The sequence below is a fragment of the Pyrgilauda ruficollis genome, unplaced genomic scaffold, assembly GCF_017590135.1.
Source record: "Pyrgilauda ruficollis isolate IOZ18807 unplaced genomic scaffold, ASM1759013v1 scaffold1, whole genome shotgun sequence".
NCBI classification, from domain to species: domain Eukaryota; kingdom Metazoa; phylum Chordata; class Aves; order Passeriformes; family Passeridae; genus Pyrgilauda; species Pyrgilauda ruficollis.
Genome location: NW_024508100.1, coordinates 6136260 through 6158053, shown reverse-complemented (window position 1 = coordinate 6158053; position 21794 = coordinate 6136260). Strand labels below are relative to the sequence as shown.

At 41.5% G+C, this 21794-nt stretch overlaps 1 protein-coding gene across 1 annotated transcript in view; it reads right to left on the bottom strand.

Annotated features, from left to right (window-relative positions):
• The window catches only part of AFAP1 (actin filament associated protein 1), a 111060-nt gene extending 98865 nt beyond the window's left edge, over positions 1-12195 (bottom strand). Inside the window, exon 1 of the mRNA XM_041458432.1 lies at positions 12080-12195. The gene's annotated coding sequence lies outside the window, so the exon portion shown is untranslated. The remainder of the gene's footprint in view (positions 1-12079) is intronic.
• Positions 12196-21794: the final 9599 nt, after the last annotated feature.

Here is a 21794-nt window from a genome sequence, read left to right as displayed (position 1 = left end):
GCTCCCATCGGCAACAATGTGTATTGAGGGACTGAAAATCTCCATGATGGAGCACCTTGGTCTCATTTCTTATAATGGGGATACTTGCTCACCACTTGTCTTCTAAAGCAATTTGTCAGGATGCTGACCCTATCCGAAACTCATCACAAATGAAAATTAACAACAGACACAGGTACTCAATCAAAGAGTAAGGCAAGGCTAAAAAAAAGGATGCCATAAATCATATACAGAGGATAGGGTAACATTCAGACATGGATCCAAAGTATCTCCAGTGTGAGGAGATGCTTTTGTTTGTTCTGCTTAAGAACAAACAAAAGCATAAACAACAACTAATATGGTTGTTTTGGGGTGGGATATTTTCAAGTGAAGTGTACAGACAAACCACTTTAATGTTTTTCAAGTCCAGCAGATATATTGTCATCTTTGGACTTGCAGCTAGATTAAGGTCATTCTATGTTGCTAAGTGCCCTGTAAGAGTAGATGCTGATAGATGATCATTTGGAAAAGCAGCTGTCAGTCACAATCAATACATCATTCTAAATCTTCCCTTCACAAGTGACTATTTTTAGTCTGGAAAATGACACCAATCTGACCTAACAAGTAAAAATCCTGTAATAACTATATGGCAAAAGAGCAGTGGCACATTTTTTATCCAGAATACACAGTTCTTGCTTTGAAAGATTCTGAAAATGGATGCATGTATGAAGAAGGTAGAAAAAAACCCTCTGGGAAGATAAAGAACCTAGGGCAACAGGAAACTACCCAAATGAATCCACTTGCTAGTCTTAATACACATTTTACAGTTGTTTTGCTAGCTTAATAATGCTATTTCTTAGCCCTCACACTGAACAGAAGGGACGCAGCTCTCTGATCCTTAAATTAGAAACCATGCAACTTTATGCTGACAAAATGTTTAATCATCCAGGATGCAAAATCTACCACTGTCAGAATTTTAATTCAGCGACATAATTCCATGGTGTGATCAGATAAAGAAAGGAAAATAATGGGATTTTCAAAAGCCCAGATTCTAGTAATCTTTTTTACCAGTAACAAGCTGGCAGACAAGCAGAATGTAAAACAAGATAATGGCAGCAGACAATGAAAATTCTCAATTCTCTCCACTCAAATGCCTCTCTGCTGGTGTTCAGTGTTTCCCAGCAGTCCTAGTATTAGGGTCCCAAGTCCCTGATCTTTCTGGTATTAGTCAATGACAAAAATTCACTTGCCTACAGGCAGACAAAGAGTTATTGTAGACAAGAATGCTAATTCTTAAGGACAGGAAGGACGAGGCATCAGCTGGTTATAATGCCAAATTAAAAACTGAATAAAATTATTTAATTCTGTACTGGGTTTACTACAGTATAAATAATAATTCCAGAAGAAAATGCACTTTACATGCAAAATCAGCAACCAATGAACATTTATTTTTCCAGGTGGCCTTTATTAATTCTGTACTTAACAGTTTGAAATGGTATTTTCCCCTTCTGCTTTGAACAACTTCCACTGGTGTATGTGCAGTTCTCCTTACAAAAATCTCACTAGGAAGAAATTCTCACTTTAATAAAGAAACAGTGGCAAAAGGAGTTAAATATTTTCATAGGTAGGCTTACTTCAGATGGTCCAACAACATAATTCTCCAATTTTGGAGAATTATGCCTCTAATAACAATTTCTTCAATCCAAGAAGGAACCTTCTTGCCATGCCTTTTGTCTGCTTTTATGTAGTTACACCCTGGCAACTCTCATCACAAGGTGCAGTTGCTCAATACTACTTTTATATTACTGAATTATACAAAAATGCTCTTTATTACTGATTATAATAGAACAACTCTGTGAAGTGCTATGGTACACACAGAGCCATGCCTCATTGCACCCCTCCTAGAGCTGGGTAAGAGCCCTCTGGAATTATACACATACTTTTTGTTGCTTCAGTGCACTGCATGCAGCTGAAGTGAATAGGGGCAGGATTATCTTGGCATGAAGTGAACTGATCCAGGATGGTCAGCTCTCACAGCTGACCCTGGTGAAGGCACTCAAAGAGAAGTGCAGGTACGTGTGGAGGGTCTCAGCACGTCCCACAGCAGTGAGAAAACCTGCACAGCTTTTGTAATTTCACTAGCAAACAGCAGAGCACTGAGTGGCACCACTCATGCAAGCAGGTGAGATGTTTGCTGCAGGCTGCTTGGCGCAGGGGGCAGGTGAGGTAACCCCTGCAAACCACAGTTCAAAGGTGCTGTGGCCAAAGGTCTTAGGGATGTAACACCTGGCATTATGTCAGAAAGGTTTCCAGGTAAAGTAGATAAAAGCTTGTTTATCCCAGAATTTAGGGAGTGTTCCTAAACTCATTAGCATTGCAAGAGTTAAAAAGAAAGCTTAAAAAGCAAGGGTGGCAACACAAATAAATGGAAAAGATGCTAAAGGATTCTTACGGGCTTCTCTCCCTTCCTTGCACTTCATTAGAGAAGATTGTGGGTTTGTACTGAAACCTCAGGAGTGCTGAGGCACTAGCAGGGCTGATGAGAGAGGTGAACAGTGTACCAAAATCCTTACAACTTTATTATGCATTTCTTTCAAGCATTCAGGCAGCCTGTGGGTTCTCTCCTTCCCTTTGCAACCTAAACATCTGCCATTTCCAGTTCCTACTGCTTGTCCAATTTCAAGAAGTCATTAGATTTTAATGAGTTATTAACATATAAAGAGCTGCTCTAAGGTACCAAGTGCTTTATAAGTCACTGATGACAACTTGCTAGAAGGGCTGTGCTTCTTTTGCTCCCTATACATAGCTCCAACTACAGCTTGGGAAAGGGCACATTCCTGCTGTTCTGTCTCCTTTGGTCCTGGCTGAGGATGGGCCATCCAAGAGATGCCTCCTGGCCAAGAGCTGCTTCACAATCACAGCTTGGAAAGCAGCATCGTTTCATGTATCTTTATTTTCACATTATTTACATGTAGGTCTTGCTCTGGGTTGTTCAGATCCTATCTCACAGAGGGAAACACTCAGACCTTAGCAGGAAACAGCCCTTCCCTCCAGCAATGTGCAGGGAAAGGCCTGGACTCGTTCACAAATACTGCTTCCAAGTTACCCCCCTGAAGCAGAAGAACTTAACTGGTGTCAATGCAAAGACTGAGACACAAAGCACACTCAAACCAAGCTAAGGTTTGATCCCTATTTGCCAGAGTACTTTTTCTTTATTTGGCTGTTTTACTTTAAAGCTGGTAGAAAACCCCAGAACAGCTGGGTTTTTTGTATGGGTTGTATGTCAGGAAAACTAGCCCAAATGACCCCAAGTCTTGAAGATGGATTTCAGCCTTTGCTCCCATAAAGTACAATAAACTTCAGGGCAATCTGAGTTTGCACTTATATCCTGGAGCCTGTGGGTGTGCTGACCATAAACCAGACCAGAATTCCAAGGGCAAGAACAGCAGAGCTAGTTCCATAATGTTTTAAAAGATGTTACTGTGGTAGAAAAAAAATTTTTTTGAAGGATTTAGAAATGGTTGAGGAAGCCTAGAAATCCCAAAACATCATACCTCTTCAGGGCAACTTTTGCTTTCCTTTGACTCTGATCAGTATTTTAGTTGTTTCTTTAGGACAGTCAGTCATTTGGGCCATCAACACACATATCTACTTACCCTTGGGTTGTGGAGAGAGCTGCTGTTTACAGACAAGCCTTCACTACAACTTATTTTTTACACTCAGACCACTTTTAAAAGTTACATAGTTGGACTATAAGCAAGAAGACAGAAAAATGAGAGATCTGAAAAGAATGAGGTCAAAGGGGGGACAGCTCTCAGCAAGATTTTCCACATATGCAAAATCTAGACTCAGTGTTTTGCAAACAACAATAAAGAGGAAGATCCAAAGGGATGTGAAGGAAATTGCTGTGCTGAGAGGCTGTGAGGCTCAGTCACTGCAGACAGACAGGAACAGTAGTCAACTGGAGACTAATGGAAACTTGAGTCAGACTAAAATTAACTGCTGCATTTTTGGGGCTTGTGGAATACAGTTTGCTCCAGATTAGCCCTGGAATAATGCTCAGGATGTGGCTGTCACAAGGGGAAAGGTGTCTTGATGGCCACAAGCTGCAGAGGTGGAGGCCAGTGCATGCTGAGGTGCACCCAATCCCACTGCCCTGGTCACTGACAAAAAGTTAAACAAGACTGGTCCCAAAACCAAGCCCTGAGGAACAGCACTCATCATTCATTTACTTAAAGTCTAGTGCTTGCATAAACACTTTTCTAGGCTCCAGGGAAAGAAGACCAAGAATATGAAAAAAGCAAACCAAGGACAGCAGAAAGTCCCAGAGAGGATGAAAAGTTCACAAGCCACAGGAACAGACAAATTTTCCCAGAGAGGGAACAACTCTTCCTTTCCCCAGAGGACACTTGTTTTGTTTATCTGAGGTTTTTGGTGTGTGCTTTCAGCTGTCTGCATGTTTGGGGGCTTGTTTTCATTAATTTCTGAAGTGAGAGACTTCGATTTTTTGATTTGGGTTTGTTTTTTTAAGGTCCTCAACTGTTTTTTTTTCCTTTTAAATGAAACCTTACTTGTTAAATACCCCCTTTTTCAGCAGAAATAGCTAACCTTGGAAATAGGATTGTTTTTGTAACCAGGTGGGGTCCCACCCATCTGCACTCAGCATTATTCATACTGGCCCTCATCCAGAATTTTCCCCAAGACTCTTCAGGGTGGATTTCATTCCTGTTAAGCTCAAAACAAAATGCTGTGGCCTGACCTAGCCCTTTGTCTCCTCTCAGCTCTCCTGGTTCTTCCTGAAGGACCCACCATGCACCCATCATTCCCCCTATAAGGAGACCTGCAGCTTTTCATGGTGCTAATGACAAACACATGGTGCAGACAGAGGGCTCAGGCAAGGAGAACAGTTCTGTGCATTCTCAGAAGCCATTCACTCTGAAAATTTTTCTGGTTTCCAAGAACCAGATCTTTTCATTTCCCAACAGATATTCTTTTGATAATGCTGTGTATTAACAGAGCTTAGAATCACTGAGCTTCCTAGAACTTTCAGATATTTACTTTCCTTAGCCTGATCTCTTACAGCCAGTGACAAATCCAGTATTTCAGTCTATTCCCTAGCATGGACTGCATTACACAAATAAATCCCACTCTCCAAGGGGCAGTTTCTTTCTGGTTGATCTGTGCTAAGATGCAGCAGCAGAACAGCATCAGAGTGGCCCCTGTGCTGCTCAGCTCCCAGCCACTGCCCTGGTGACACTGGGCAGCCCTGCTCCTTCACTCATCCCTCTGCCTTTTGCATTATCTCTCTTATTTTCAATCCTGCCATTTTATCACTTCCTCATTGCCACCCACCTTGTTTTCAGGGCTGAAACCACGTATTTTTGTTTGGTCTGACCTGCAGCAGGCAGCCAGCTGGTTTGCTGCATCCTCCTGAAGCAGGAGCCCCCAAACCATGACACAGGACTCAGCATCCCAGACCAATTCCAGCAGGCAGCCTTCCCTCTCCTCCTCATCCTGCTGCTGAAATGGGGCTGCTCTTGGCTTTGGCTTCTTAAACCTCTCTACCAAGTGTTTGTGCATGGTGCCTGGCTGCTGGAAGCAGAAGATGGAGAAGAGGCAGTGCAGTTTTGGGCAGGCTCCCTGCCCCTCAGGTTTGCTGTCTGTGGGGCAGGGACCAAGCACTGCAGCCACTGCCCAGCCAGTGCCAGTGCAGCAGGGGGGCTAAAAAGCCTGTCAAGCACACACTGAGGAAAAACACAAAAATAATTATTTCCATAACCAGCTAGCCAGCTCACATGATTTCTTTTTTCCTGATAGAACAGATAACCTTTTGCTAAATGTATTTCATATTTGATGTGGATTTTCCTTGCACCTGCTCATTTCATATGGCATTTCAAACTTCCTTGCCCAGATCTGGTACCAAGATGGCCTTGCCAAGAACTGGCTGGTTAAAAACCACAGAAATTACAGATCACACCCTGCTGTTGGCTATCAACATTAGCAGCTAGAAGCTCAAGGCCTTAATCTTTTACTCAGAAGTATAACAGTACATTTATTTATCTATTAGCCATTTTTCTCAAAAAAAAACTGCGTGACAAAGGCAGCTCTAACATACTTCCTACACATATACACACTATTTATCTATATACATCTACATCTTCATTTGTATATATCACCATAAAGGCAGCTAGAATTACACACACACTAGCAGTTCTGCCTGTCCCCATTGCTTCTTGCTCTCCCATCTACCTGTCAGCAAGGACTGTGCCTGCAAGCAAGTCAGGCACAAGGTGACAACCTGTCAGACTGTCACTGTACTGAGCCCAGGAAAGGAAAGCAAGAAAGTTTTATCCGTTGCAGATAGCAAGAAAAGGAGAGCAAAGGAATTTGAAAATGGCAATGAACTTGGTGTAACAATGAAAAAATGTAAGAACACAAAATGTTTTAAACTTTAGTAAAACTCCATAATAAGACCAAGGTAAATAGGGAAAACAAACCAGCCACTTACAGGGTGTTAATAATGGTTTGCATGCTGAAAAAGGAGATGTTGCAGCTGATCAGCTGACCTTGGCTGCTACATTATGAACTTGCCTCTGGAAGAGACATAGAGTAGCCTGAAAAGGCTACTGACATGTGATCCCCAAAAAAAAAAAAAAAAAAAAAAAAACAAACAACCAAAAAAAACCCCACAAACACAAAAAACAAAAAACAAACAAAACAAACAAAACAAAACAAAAAAAAAACCAAAAAAACAAACAACCACTTAATCTGAGAAAGCTATGTTATTTCATATAAGAATCAGAGAAGTCTGGAAACACTTATTTATTCTATAACATTTACCTGTGTAGAAAAAACCTGAATTAATCTAACTGCATAAATTCCTCTGGAAAAATAATTCAAATATTTGTGAATGAGTTACAGTGCCATTGAAATGTAGTAATGTCTCTTCCACTGCTTCACAACCATCATCTTTTATTAATCAGCTCAACAGCACACGGCAAAACCAGAAATCTGCCTACAAAGCTGGCACATATGGGAAAAGCTCACTCCTGGTTGTTTTATTTTAAACAAACCCTACAGTAGCTCCCATTGTTTGTTTGTTTTTCCCCCCAGACTAGACAGCATGTGGCTTATGAGCCACACTGATAGATGTGATAAAGCTCCTGCCAGATCTGATTGATGATGGCACTAGGAAGTGCTGTGAAGGTCACAGTGTAATTCTCCCTTTGCAGCTGCTCCTGACAAAAAATGGTACAGGAAAATAAAATCTGGATCCACTAATTGCTAATAACAGGGAAATTCTGTCCTTACCTTGCCTTCTCCTCTCTTCCAGATTCTAACAGGAATGCCATAAGCATGTGTAACTGATGAGAGACCAGATAAGTTTCAAAGAAACACTTAAACATCCTTTAATAGACCAAAAAAAAAAAAATATCTACAGCAACTGGCCAAATATTGATCCTTTATACTTTGAAGACAGTGCAGAGTAGTTTAGCATGAAAGCTGCACATGAAAGAGCTTTTACTATTTGCTCTTCTGCAAAACTGAGATAACATACCACTACATATTCCCTGTGAAGGAGTGCTATCTCTGATGATGTGAATATATGAACTAAGCTCCTTTCCCAAAGTCTATTCATTTTAAATGAACAAGGCAAGCATGCTCACTAGAAGTGGCTACTGGCAAGCCAGAGCATCAGTCAGTCAAGTGGGACACCAAAATCCTCTTTTCCATAGATGTTGAGATGCCATGAGGACACTGATAAGAGACTTTGGGGAATTCACAAGCATGATATAATGACAGTCCCCTAATGAATAATATATATTCACCATAACTCATAGCAATTACCTCACATACAGTGTTGTATTTCTTGGGGGTAAGATGTTGTTATCTTTGAGACATCAGCTACATTACAGATTAAACTTGAAACCACTTGTGTACTCTTTTCTGGCACTCACTATTAATGGATGGAAATATTTTTATACAGCATTTTGTACTCACAAAGATTTTGGCACACTAAGGCCATTACCAACATCTGTCTTAGAGAAAGATAGTCTTTATCACTCAGCTCAAAACTACATAATGGCGGAGAGATCTTGGCAGCAGGAATCCCCCAGATAGTTAAAAAATCCCACCACTATGTCACCATAAAAGGAATAATACATTGATATTTTTTTTCCCTTTTCCAGTTTAGGAAAGAGATTTGGAAAAGACAGGTCTATCAGTTTGCTCCTTTTACTGCCAAACATACACCATCAATTTTTAAAATACCAATACATGTAAAGAGCAGCATTTATACAAGATCCAACTGATAAAAAAATCCTCTTAGGAGTTCCTTTCCTAGATTTCTTGATGAACACTGACAAAATATAAAAGAGATATTGATTTATCCTTTTCACAGCCTCCTGTATTCTCCAAGGCATACTCTAAGAGAGGCAACTACCAGCAGCTCATTTGGGCATTGCTGTGTTAAGGGCACTCAGCACCTTTGGCAGTCAAACCTTACTATGCACACTGAGTCATGGCTGACTTTTTGCTAGGATGGCCAAGGGGAAACCGATGGCAGTTTTGCCATTCACGTTTTAATTACTTGCCATATCTCTGGAAAATAGAGATTATGTCCCAAAAGACTGTTACGTGCCATGAGATATCCCCCACTGCACAAACCCAAGTTATGTTCCTGCAATACTATCCATCACCACTACCCACAGCAGCATGTCTTCCATGACCTGGAGAGTCAAGAGTTAAATTCTGATCACAGAGGATCACAGAAATTCAGAGGGACCTTAAAGATCATCTAGGAGAGTAAGAGCAATTGAATCTACACACAATGTTTTAGAGCACTGATGCACTACAAAAGGCATGTGTGCATGTGTGCATGGACAGGTTGGTGCAGTGAGGCAGCTGTGCTGGTGTAACCCCTGCACTCTGAGCTCAGGGTCACCCCTGTGCCACTGCAGCTACATGCCTTCCTACCTGCTCATTCTGTGCTGACAGACTGCTCTCGGTATGGCTTCATGCAGACACTCCCCAAAAAGACATCTGGTATGCTCTTGAAAACTTAAATTGCTCTAAGGTCAGCTTGGGATGCTTCACAGTAAGAAAACTAATTCCTAAAACTAATTCCTCCTAAACAACCCTTACAGATGGAGGAGTACATTTAAGATCTGGCTTTCTGAGTCCTTCAATAAAAGCTCAGAGTTCACAGTACCTGCAGTCCTCAGGCTGACTTCCACATTTCTATTGATATTGTTGGATTTGAATTTTAGGAGTTTAACTGTGAGCCTAAGAACACTTTACATTAGAAGTATATTGATCTGGAATAATACATACTGAGTGTGTAACACAGTCACCTGCCCAGCCCAGACAGAGTTTCTATACTAGATGAAACACTATTTGTCAATGGAGTCATGAGTCAGGGAAGTCAGAACCATACCAGTAGCTAGGTGTCATTCACACCTAAAACCAGTTGAACTGCACAGCTGGAAGGGATGCATAATTTTTTTGAAAAATTGCCACAGTATGCTTTACTGTGACTAACCCATAACAGCACAGAGTAGACTAAGCTGTACAGGAGTTTGGACATGCAAGTCCTTGCATCCCACCCTCCCACCGCAGCAGGAGATCTGAAAATGAATATAAAGTACATCCCTTCCTCCTCCTCCTCCTCTTCCTCAGGAAACAAAGAGCACAGCTTTGAACAAAGCGCTTAACCAGGCAGGCTCCTGGATACCACACTCCCCCTGACTGACCTATCAGACACAAAACTTTTGAAAATGCATGGAAATTAAATCAGTTGACTCCAGATAGCATCAACCAGGCCTGAACCGCTGGCTCTTTGTCCTGAGGCAGTGTCACAAGGGAGACTGCAGCAAGCAGCAGGGCAATACAATTCCTGGTCTTACAGCAAGTTGTCTTTGCACCACTGAAAGGAATAGCACAATTTGTCATACATGTACCGAATACAGCCTGTCCCACTGAGACTTCAATATTTGCTTTTGGGTTTTATGTCTCAGACAGTATCTCCTCAGCTCTGAGAACTTCAGGAGAGAAAAAGGAAAATCATCCTTCACTAAGACTGTAAAATTTTAAAATAGTGTGAGTGGTTGATCTATTGAAGTCTTGCATTTTACCCTGTCCTCGTTGGCACTGCTTCAATACTTCAGTTTCAACCCCACAGACCTTCCAAATCCCTGCATCTAAAAATCTATCCAAGCCACAGGAACACAACATAACACTTTGACTTTTGATGACAAATTTCCTAGGAAACACAAACAGTGCCACATATCACCAAAGGCAGTGAGTATCTGCTCATTGTTCTGTTTGCCGGCTTGTCACTGCAATCACTGGCTGACACACAAAGAAAACTGTAGATCCTTCTTTTTTAAATCCATTTCAAATTCTTCTTAAACCCATGTGGGACCACTATAGCCCCAGAAAGACAGGATGCTCTCCCTCTGGCTCTAATGTAGCATTTGCTCTTCTTTTACACCAGTTCTAAAAGGAAAAATGGTTTGTTCAAAACAAGAAAGTAATTGTGCAGTTCTTCCCATGGAAACCACCAGGAGGCATAAGGGATGACGGAAGGGCACCAAGTGCCCACATCCGAGAGCACTGATGGATAGATCCATCTGGCTGCCAAGCTGCCCCCCCGTGCCCCTGCACCGAACATTCTCAGAAAGGCACACAAAAAAAGGTTGACAATACTATTATTTTCATGAACGGAAAAGAGTGGCCCTGTAACACTTTGAGCAAACAGTAGCAGAGCACCTGCAAGGGCGAGACACTAGTTATGGAATAATCATTAATTGTTATGGATACCTCTGAGAACTGAACCAAGCCACGCCGTGACATTTTTTTCCCTATGGAACAAAACAAAGAACAGCAGAATCTGTCGCCTTAAGAAGCCCTAGACCTGAAGTGCATTATTTAATTGGATCTCTGTGGTTTTGAGATTTATCATTTCATAGTTGGACCTCAGCCGCAAACTTCAGTAATACAATAAACAGAACAGGCACAGGCACACCAAGTGTTTGCATCAAAACGATCATAAAGGATCCAGAGAGGAAATGAGCCAAACACTTCTCTCCCTCTCACATGTGCCTTGTCTTGCCTTTCAGAGTGTGCATTTTCTCAGCTGCACTATCCTTTAGGGCAGGTGAATGCCTGGGCTGCCGAGGGGTGCCTGCCTGAATTCACTCACCTCCGGCCACTCCAGAGCTTTTAGCATATGGAGCGACTCCTGGTTTTGGCCGTTCATCTGGCTCTTTTGCCGCCCATTATTTTCCTACCGCCTAAATCTTTGGCAAGTTTCCTCTAAACCCTCCACACAAGACACATACCGCGCGTAGGACCGACAAACTCGAGTTTCCAAAAAACCTCCCCGTGGAAGCAATCGAACCACGTCGCTGGGACCGGTCCCCCCAGCCTCCAATGGCAAGCTGCTCCAGCTCGAACCTCCGCTCAACAGGAAATACAGGAGGGGGTCGGCCCGGGAAGCCGACGGGATGGATCTGGAAAGATGGTTCTGTTCGCCTTTGCCCTGACTGACTGCAGGACTGTAACATGATGCAATCCCCCGGCTGTGATGAAACACATCAAATGGCCAAGCCTGCGGGGAGACCACCTCTGCCCACCCCACAGGCAGAAAACAAGGAAGCTCGCAGCGGTACAAAGCAGCAGCGCGACTGCCGGGCCGGTGCCTTTCCCGGGAAGGGATGCGAGTTTCGGGATGGCGGACAGAGGGCTGCGCTCCGGAGGATCTCGGCCGGATTCCTGCCCTTCCACAGCCCGGGCAGGGGCCGCCACCGCCCGATAACCGGGTTCCCTCCAGCTCTTTCCATGTGCTGCTCCAGGCCAAGAAAACGAGCGAGACTTTTTTTTTTCTAATTTTTTCAGCATTTTTTTCCACCAGTAAACCCACATCTTTCCTAGCACAGGCTGCCTGGAGCAGCAGCGGAGCAGCGGCTGAAAAAAAGCCTGTTTCTGAATCCAGCCCTTCTCCTCCCTCTTCCTCCCTCCTGCGCTCCCTCTCCGCCCGCAGGGCTCGGCAGGGATGCTGCCCGGGGCGGGCGGGGAGCGAGCGGGGCCGGAGCCCTCCTACCTTTGCGGCCGTCCTGCGGCGGCTGCCGGCACAAAGCGGCCGAGCGCGGCTCCTCCCGCGGCTCCTCCCGCAGCCCCGCTCTGCCGCGGAGCGCAGCCAGCGCCGCGCCGGCAGGGACGGCGGGGAGGGGACAAGCGGGGCGGGAGCAGCCGCCCGCTCCCACCGCCCCCGGGCCCGGCCCGCCCCGCGGGGAGGGGACAGCGCCGAGGCGGAGCCAGCGGAACAAAGGCGGGGGGAGCGCAGCGCTGCAGCGCCGGGTGCGAGGCAGGATGGGGCAGGTGAGCCCAAGCGTTCCTTGCGAGGCAGCTGCTGGCAGATCAAACCTGGGCTTCTTGCCCCAGAGTAAAGCCTCCCGGGAGCCGGAGGCTTATTCCCTGAGTAAAGCCTGGAATACTGCCATATCACAGCGGGAGGCTCAGTGCAGCCCATGCCCTCCCCATTCCTGCCCAGGAGATGCTGTGACCTGGGCGCTGAGCACTGGAGGAATAACATGGGTTTGGGCCATAACGAGCGTGTCTGCATTTATCTAAAATTTAAGCTCTTTTGTTGAAATGGTGTAAAGTCATGCACAAACCCAACACGGATTTAACACCTGGTTCCATCATCTTCGTTTAGCTTGATACAAACCTGATCTAAATCAAGGTGAGACTAAGGTTTATATTGATTTAACCTGCAGGCTTCAGTTTGTAACAGAATTGCTGAACCTGGCCAAACTTACATAGGGGCAACCTGGGTAAACATGTTTGAACTTTGAGAAATCCATTTATTTTCCTCCCTGTCCATACAGGAACTGAAAATCTGAGGTCAAAGAATGTCACTAAAAGAAGAACATTAGTTATAGCAACTTTTGTCTTTAGTCCAGCTGGGTGTCAGAACTCCTTTAACTTCAGCTGGATGCCCAAGTGTGCTCTTGTGAGAAATATTTGGGGAACATTGGACATGCAAGTGCATAATTCTGTACAAGCTTGTAGCTTACTTTATACCATAGAGTATGCAACTTGTTAAGCACCTTAAATCTTGATTAATAAAATTTGGTTTGTCTGGCCAGGTTTAATGTGCTCTTCTGTCCTGTTTCATCATCCTCAGTCATTCCAAGAAGGTCACACCAAAGGTAACAGGTTTGACCAGGGAAAACTATTTAGTCAGCATGTGCATTGTGTGGCCACTTAGGATATGCATTAGATCTCTGTAGCCCAAAACAGGGGAGCTGAATTCACAGCCCAACCTTTTCAAGAAGTATTACTTAGCCTAAAATCTCACTTTCAGCTGTTCTCTTTCTTGTATGCCTTTGGGTATGGGCAGGGAAGGGCTTGCCTACTGGATGAGCTATTTCAGCAGCAGCCTGCTCCTACCTGCCTTTTTGTATTCTGCTTGTTGAGAGCTGGTGGGGGGAGCCTTGGAGTACTTAGAAGTAGTGATTTTTCAGGCAATAGTAAAGTGCTTAGCTGGTCTTGAAAAAATTAAGCTACAGCTCCTCTTCTCCATGGTTCAATTGCTTGCAGCTATTGCTCTCTTTGAGCTATTTAATTTGTATCATGACCTGTAAAATATGATCTCTAGGGAGAACAATCCAATACTTGGCTGTAAAAGCACAGCCCTTGGCAGCTGTGGCACATGCTGTACCACTGATTTGTATGCTTGCAGTGAGCACTTCCACTATTTGTTGGCTTTACTGACTCTAGTTTTATTGTTGTTTTGTTTTGTTTGTTTTTTAATTTTAATGCACACATCACATTAAGTAACACTCAGCCTCTGCCTGCCTTAAGACACTCGGTGGTCTGTAAACTGGGCACTTGGTTCTAGCAACACTTCAGAGTATTTCTTCCACAGAAATGTCCTGAAGAAGTTAGGAAGCTGATCAGCAGAGAAACACAGATGAGAAAGAGTCATCATGAGACCATCAAGAAAATAAGCACTTTGTGCCCTCTGTCAGATATGAAAGTGAGATAACTTAGGGGTTTGTCCTTAGGCTGTTGGAGAGATGGGTAAAGACTTCATGTCTTGTGGTGGTAACTCCATAAGGACTAAATAATGGGCCATCTATCATAAAGACAATCATCAGACAGCACAAGCTGCTCCTCATGGACAAGCTCTCTCTCAGACTGAAGGGCCTCAAAAGGACTTTTTTTTTAATTTGAATTTTTACTTTTCACAATGCTACACTTCAAAATGGCATTACTCCCCCACTTTTTCATTTGTACATATGCATTCTATAAGCTACTTCAGTTGCAAAATACAGCTTAGTGATTTATTGAATTTCTTCCCCATGAATCTTTAATGACACTACTTAAACACAAATTCTATTTTACAGAATTAAAAAGAACAGCACATAATTCACCTAGAACACAATATCATCAAAATAAATCAAGTGATTCCTAAGGAATTGCTTGCAGGGAAACTGAAGTCACATCATTAATAGGAAATCTGAGGTCCACAGTAAGTGTACGTCATACTTTGCACCCAATAAACTTCTTAAACTAATCATCTTTTAACACAAAGCAGCAGAAAGCAAATCTGTGTAAATGTCCCTATTTGAAATACGTCCTCCAGCTTGAAAAAGCACCTTTTAGCTTTAAGACCAAATATTCATGCAGTGTTCCAAACTGTCTTTATTCTCAATAATTAATTTTAAAGTTCTACTCTATCAAGGGTAACTTCATTACTGTAGAAATAATCTTCACAAGCTTTAGGCAGGACTTGGTGAAGCTTAGTCATAGGGATGCCCAATCTTCCTGTAATCTTCTTAGCACTGGTTATCACAAAAGAAAAAAATAATCAGAGCAAAGAAAAATAAAACAATCAAGTAGTCCCAGAAGTAAGGTATCCAAATAGACTTGTTTACAAAACTGGGACTTTAAACCATCAGATAATCTGTAGTGTGTTGAAACAGAGAAGTCATGACAATGACAGACCATATTTATTATCTTCAGGATGTGCTTAAAAGAGTTATTTAAGGTTTTTTATTTCCCCTTGGAAAATCAACATTGGATGAAATCTGAGAAACACAGGCATGAGAAAAAAAAATCTCAAACCATTTGTTGTGATTCATGTCTTAGAAGATACTCCAAGCAATTTGGATTTGGCTCAGTTAAGTAATGTAAAAAGGCAGGAAAACAGTACTTTAGGCATTTAGAAGTATGGGTCAGTTTCTAAAGATGCACTCAATTCCACTTCAGATCTGCCTTGGACTGAGTCCATAACCTGACAACTCACTAGTTTAAGAGGCCCCAAAAACTCAGCAACATCCTATTGAGAAAACAACTGTAAGAAAACCTATTGGATGCTCTAAGTGATGACTGGTATTCCCTGAAAGTCTGCTCAATACTTTTCAGCAAGACCTTTCAGGGTGCCTGTACAAGATTATGTTCTTTATTTTCAGTACCTTAACGCGAAATCACAGCTGTGGGGAAAAGCCTGTATGTTCTTGATATTTGGCATGAGACAGACTGTAAAATAATTTGTCTCTTTGGATTGGTTTTTTTCTTTTCTTTGGAAGGGGAGGTTGGGCAGACAAAATAAAGCCTAGACTCGGCAAAATGTTGACTTCATGTGAGACCCCACACTGCCCTGTGACACTGGTGTGTCAGGCAGGGACGTCAGGCTCCCTGGAGCAAGCATCGGCTGCCTCCTGATGTGCCCCACCTCCTGCCCTCATATTGTATTGCCAGGATGGTCTCAGGGAAGAGTGAAAAGCAGGCAAAAATACTGTGCAATCTGGGCTGTCAAGAGATGGCAGTGACATTGCAGCAATTGCCACTCTCTTCAGTAGAACATATTGATGGCAGGGTTTCAAAAGCAGGAGGCAAGCTACAGCTTTTTAGAACAGAAATCTTCTCTGTTACTTTGAAACCATAACTTTTCAGTAAAGAAAACATCACTTTCTGAAGTTGTCTCAGACACTCAAGGCACTTACAAATTAGGAATAAATGTATTTTACAAATAGAAAAAAAGCTCTTGATAAAGATAGGGTCTTTTTCCCTTTCTTATGATATACTGTGTTCCTGTTACAGCAGAATCTATTGTTATTAAGAACCTAATAGCAGCTTTTGGATTTTTTTTAAAAGAGTATAATGAGCTATTTCTTCTTGGGTCCCACATAATTTCCAGATCCACAGGGGGGAAAAGTAATTATATTTTAGATACACTTGAAAAGTTTGTTTCAGGAATCTTACAATGCTAAGTACATATATGTCCCAAACTTAAACAGCAGAAATGCCATTCACCCTTGTGCAAAAAGCAGATTTGAGAAAGTGTGCATTATAGAAACTTCAAGAGCAGGGATTATGCTGCTTTTCTACAATGCAGAGGCCTCGCCTTACTCTCCACACAGGTAGGTCATGTGTGTAACAAAACTATCTGCAAGTAAATTCACAGAGATATAAATACCTCAAATTAGGTTCTTGATTTTGAATCAGGGCAAAAGAAGGACTATATAAAAAAGGAGGATATACATTTTACAGAACCTTAATGTGCAGGTAAAAATAGTTACTTTCCACTTATATTCTTCTGTTTGAACTAAACATAGGCAAACAATCCTTCCTTGTGATTTCATTTTTGGAAGAAATTCTGTATAACTTGACCTTTGCGCTCTGGTGCAGGTACGAACGCCAGTGATTTCAGTGGGATTAGCATTTAGTTACTGACATTTTCAAAATACTACACTAATACCCTTTTATTAAATGCATTTATTAAATGCATTTCAGAATTGCTGAAAAGTAGCTCTGCCTTTGGGTATTACTAACTTGAAAAAAATCCTATTCTTGTAATTTTACTTCTTATAAATTTAGATTTTATATTAAAATTGAATACAATAGGAGAAGATTTTCTCTAGGTCTTGCTTCCTTGCCCCTGCTTTCTTTAAATTTAAGCAACATTGGGGCAATAATGGAATCTTATTGAAAGATAAATTTTAGCTTCTATTCTGTATTGTCTCCTGTGCCATTTAAAATGGAGTAAATTATTTCAGTAGTCTTTGATTATTATATTATTTTTATTGCACTATAAAAATAATCAGTTTTTATACTGAAAAAAAATGATTAAGACAAAGAAATGTGATTTGAAGAATTTGATCCTTATACAGCAACTCATACAGTCCTCCTGGCACTTCCATCAGTCAAAAACTAATTGTCAGATGAAAAATTACTAGTATAAAATTGGGAAAAAATGAGGAGCTCAAAGTGTTTATGCTCCACATCTATAACTTGAGAGAATTTTTTTTTTAAGTCTGACTAGCAAAATTGTCAAGTGACATGAAGAGTTTTAACCCTGTTCCTCAAATGAATTATTCCAGGTCAGAGCATTGAAAGGAAGTTCAGACAGACCATTAACAACCTCAGTTGTTTAATCTGCTATCAATTATGGTGCATTCTTAATTATCAGTTAATAGAAAAAATTTATAGCAGTATAAATAACAATGACTCATGTCAGAGTTCAGAATCATGTCCACTTGAATGGAAAAAAACCCCAGCAATTTGCAAGAGTGAGGTTAGGTCAAGCAAGGCATCAGCATAATGTAGAGCTGTAATAAAAAGTCAAAAACATTTAAACATTTTTAGTTTTCTTCCTCCCCATCTCTCCCCCCCCCAAAAAAAAAAAAAAAAAACCAAAAACAAAAACCCCAAAAAAAAGTCACATTGCTTGACATAACATGGCAAATAGGAAGCCTTTATTCTGTCAGACCTGAACACAAGGTACAATGGGCTGAGAGGAATTTGCAGAAGAACTATCACTGGCAAAGAAAGGTTTTAGTCTCGAAAGAAATAAAACATATTGCAATTTTTAGTGGAGAGACAAGGTAGAGGATGTAATGAAAGAATAGCAAATGGAACAAACAGGTCAACAGCAAATCACCCATGACACAAATGTAACCAGACTGAAAACCAGAAATCAACGCTATCCAGACTTGTAACAAAAGACAAATACCGAATAGCTGGGACACTAATGCCCAAATTGGGATACACTTACCTGTGTGGGACACAAAGCTTTTGCCTGGTTTTGGTTTCCTCCTGATCCCTCTGGAGCTGCTGCTTGTCCAGACTGGCAGGGAAGGACTGGCTGGTCCCAACAGCCTGGGTGCTGCAGACATCTGTCCAAGCATTACAGACATGGAACGTACCTACTTACCTGTGCGCACAGATGTCAAAAACCAAGGGGAAGGAAGAAAATGTTCTAAGTCATGAAAACTAGCAGCATTTAGAACTAACTTCTCTGAGCTGGAACTCACAGAGATGGAGTAACAACCTGCTGCAGTAACACAACAAACTGCAATTTGCTGAGGGTGCTTCATCACCTGGGAGTTAAACTGCTGAGATCCTGCTTTTCACGGCCATGTACTTTTACTGAATACCACCTTTTCTAACATGGCTTTTCACAGACTAGAAAAATTAGAAAAAGTGAGAAAGACTCAAAAAGCCTGAGCCAGCACCTCCTATGAGCCTTTAAGGATTTACCCATACCTCAGAGGCAGCTTGGGTATAATGAAGGGATGCAAGCCTCAGTATAAATTTACATGTACAAGAGAGTCACATCTGTCATTCTGATATTAATAACAGGCATCTTTTTAAATTTTTGAGATACTAAAGATATATGAAAAATGGTAGCCACAACTGTGACCTATCAAGTAATCACATTGGTCAAAGGTCAGTTGAGGTCTTAGGAAGCTTATAAAATGATCCTGTCCTTTTTCTGACACACAAATCAAAGGGGCAGGAGAATATGAATATAAGGACACTCTGAAGCTCATGCAGCAGAGTTGAGTGCCAGACAAAAGTGCCTGGGATCTCATGCAGCTCATCTGCAAATAACAGAACAGCATTTTCCTGCAGATATGTGAAAAGGTTAGTAAAATAATTGGTCTGTCTTGGTCACACTTGGGAAATGTCAAATAGATGGCTCCTGAAAATGTGGAATGTAAGACCAGGCATCTCCTTGGTCTGAACCATATCTTTTTGCCCATGTAAAATTAGCCTTGTCTCAGAGGGTTATTAGATTCCAGGTACTGTCTCACAACTATGTATTTTCTTGTTTCTGCAATTACAGGTTTCAGAGTTCTCCCCTGAGCCATGAGGAAAAGAAATAGCAGGAGGTCAGACAAAAATGTCCAGCCTTCTCAGACAGCCATAATGGCAACCTGGCGTGCCTGGTTTCCTAGCTGGAATTGTTGGTAAGATATTCCTTCAGCAACCACAAAACCCTATATATTCCTTTGTCTCAAAGACTGTGATGATGAAATGCTGTCTCTTTTATTGCTGAGTTTGAAACATTTAAAATACATGAGGTGAGAATTAGGTCATACATAGGGCTGACATGAGCAGCTGAGACAAACAGCTCAGATCCAAGAATGAAAATGAAATCTCTGACAGAATTCCCCTGCTTCCTCTATACATATCAAAATAAGTTTCTCCAAGAGCTATATTGATCCTTTTGAGCTGCATATCCATATCCATACTTACAAAAATGCTGAAAGGCAGCATGTCCTTGAAAACAAGACTATAGAACAGTAACTTAATAACTCTAAAGAGCATTATCTGAAAAACAGCCTATGATTTGTTGAGACTCAGTTTTTTTACTGCCAACACCAGACCACACTATCAGATGGAAATTCTGGCAAAGTCTTATCTCATTACTCTGAATGCCTTTTCCATTTTATAATCCTATATAAGATTAGCATATGGAACCCTATTAAAATAAACCTGAATATTTACTACCCACATGTCAGTCTATCTACATTAAATTAGATACTCAGTTCCTGAAAGAAAACAACATGCCTGAAATTCCAATTTGCAATTTTTAAACGGGAAAAACATGATAGATTTTAGAAAAGGGAATGTTGTATTCTCTGGTATACCATGGTTTATGGAGTTTAGGTGATGTACAGACAACTTAGCAGTGAAGTAAATCACAATGCTACTCCCTTTATGGTCCTTTTACACTGGTACATTTAGCTGGTGCCAAATCCACCACACAATATCATACTGTAAATGTGAATTTAGTTAGGCTAGAGAGCATAACTGAATAGGTCACTGCACCATATGACAGGAGATGCTTTAAATATAGGGTGATACACTGGCATGTATAATATGAAAAAACGAACAGCTTACCGAGCTGTGCCACCTTTGCACGAACAGACATCTACAGACCATTTCAAAATTTCATGGAAATGAAATAAGGACACACAAGAGTACTTGTTCATCTAAAGTCAGCAAAGGTTTTGTGTATGGAAGCCAAAATTCCTTTTTGGTTTTGGCTGGTAGAAGGAACGTAAGTTGATAAACTGACTGTCTTCTAAAACATTTTTGCGTGTTTGGCATTGAATGCGTGCCTGTTTAGTGAATAGTATAATGAGCACAAAAAATTACTGTGTTAGGGAATTTTGTGAGATCTGTGCAACTCAAAGTACTTTCCTGACTGCTTGAGAGTGATTTGGTAACATGGTCTAGGAACTGCCAGTGGTTTTAAGACTGGTATTCTACCAATTGGTAAGAACTGGCTTATTTCCCCCAACAGACTGTAGGCATAGAATTAATTTCATCCAAAATTAAGTAGCCTGCAATGTGTACTTCTGCAGAGGCATTGCCTTTCTTTATATTCAGTCTATTTCTTTATATTTCTTTATATCCAGACAGGAATATGATAGGGGCAATTCATCTTGCATTTTGAACATTAGGATGTGAATGAAGCTTTTTTTCTCTTCACTGACCATAAAAGGAAGCACAGAATGATAAAGGAATTTGTCTGCAAATATAGAAAGAGGAAGGGGTACAACTCCTAATAGAGTTGGGCATTGTGGCAAGAACAGATGTTCATGAGCTAAAAAGTCTAAATGGGGATATGTAAACCAAGAGTAGGACAAGGACCTTCAAGAGACACTTTTAAGGCTTGACAGTGTAAGAGATGAACTGCCTCAAAGCAGTGTAAATGGGTCAAACAGCCCACATGAGCTCACCATCCTCACTTGCCATCAGCCACACATCTGTTGGTGCATAAAACAGTAGAGCAGCACAGAGCTGCTGATTGCCTGTGGTGCTCAGTAATGCACTTTTCCCTTACAACACTGGTAGAATCCAACACCAGTAAAAAAGCTGCTGTGGTTAAGAAATTTCCAAATTATTTGTGAAAATCCATACTGAACCTGATCTGCACTGATACATGGATTTCTTTAATCAACCTGAGATTTTCTTAATCACTGAGAAGATGCCTGTAATCAATATGATGCCCCAGAAATGTGTGGATGAGAAGAGTGGTCATCGCCAACATCAAACTTCCTCATAATATTCTCCAACCAACTGTTCTTCTGGATTTAATTTTTCATAGTTGCAATGGACCCTGCTGGTCACATTTTGGATTGGCCCATTTCAGTGGGCTGCCAGTTTTCTCAAAATAATGCAACAAGCTACTCTGAGGTTGAAGAGCACCATGGATGTGGTCTGCATGTGATTGGGAGCTCTCATTTGAAACTGGCTAATGGTTTCCTACACAGGCTGGTGGTTCTGTACAACACCAGTGAAGCAGCTTCTGCTTGGTGAGATATGACAGCTGCTTGACTGTTTAAATCAAGGCCAACTTGACAGTAACTTGACATTCAGAGGTACACTCCACGCTCTCCTCAGTGAGCAAATTTAATGCAAATTAGATATTATTTACATTAATATAACGGGAAGACCCTATCCAGAGAAGAAATATGATCTAAAAAAATATATACACATTAGCAAAGTCA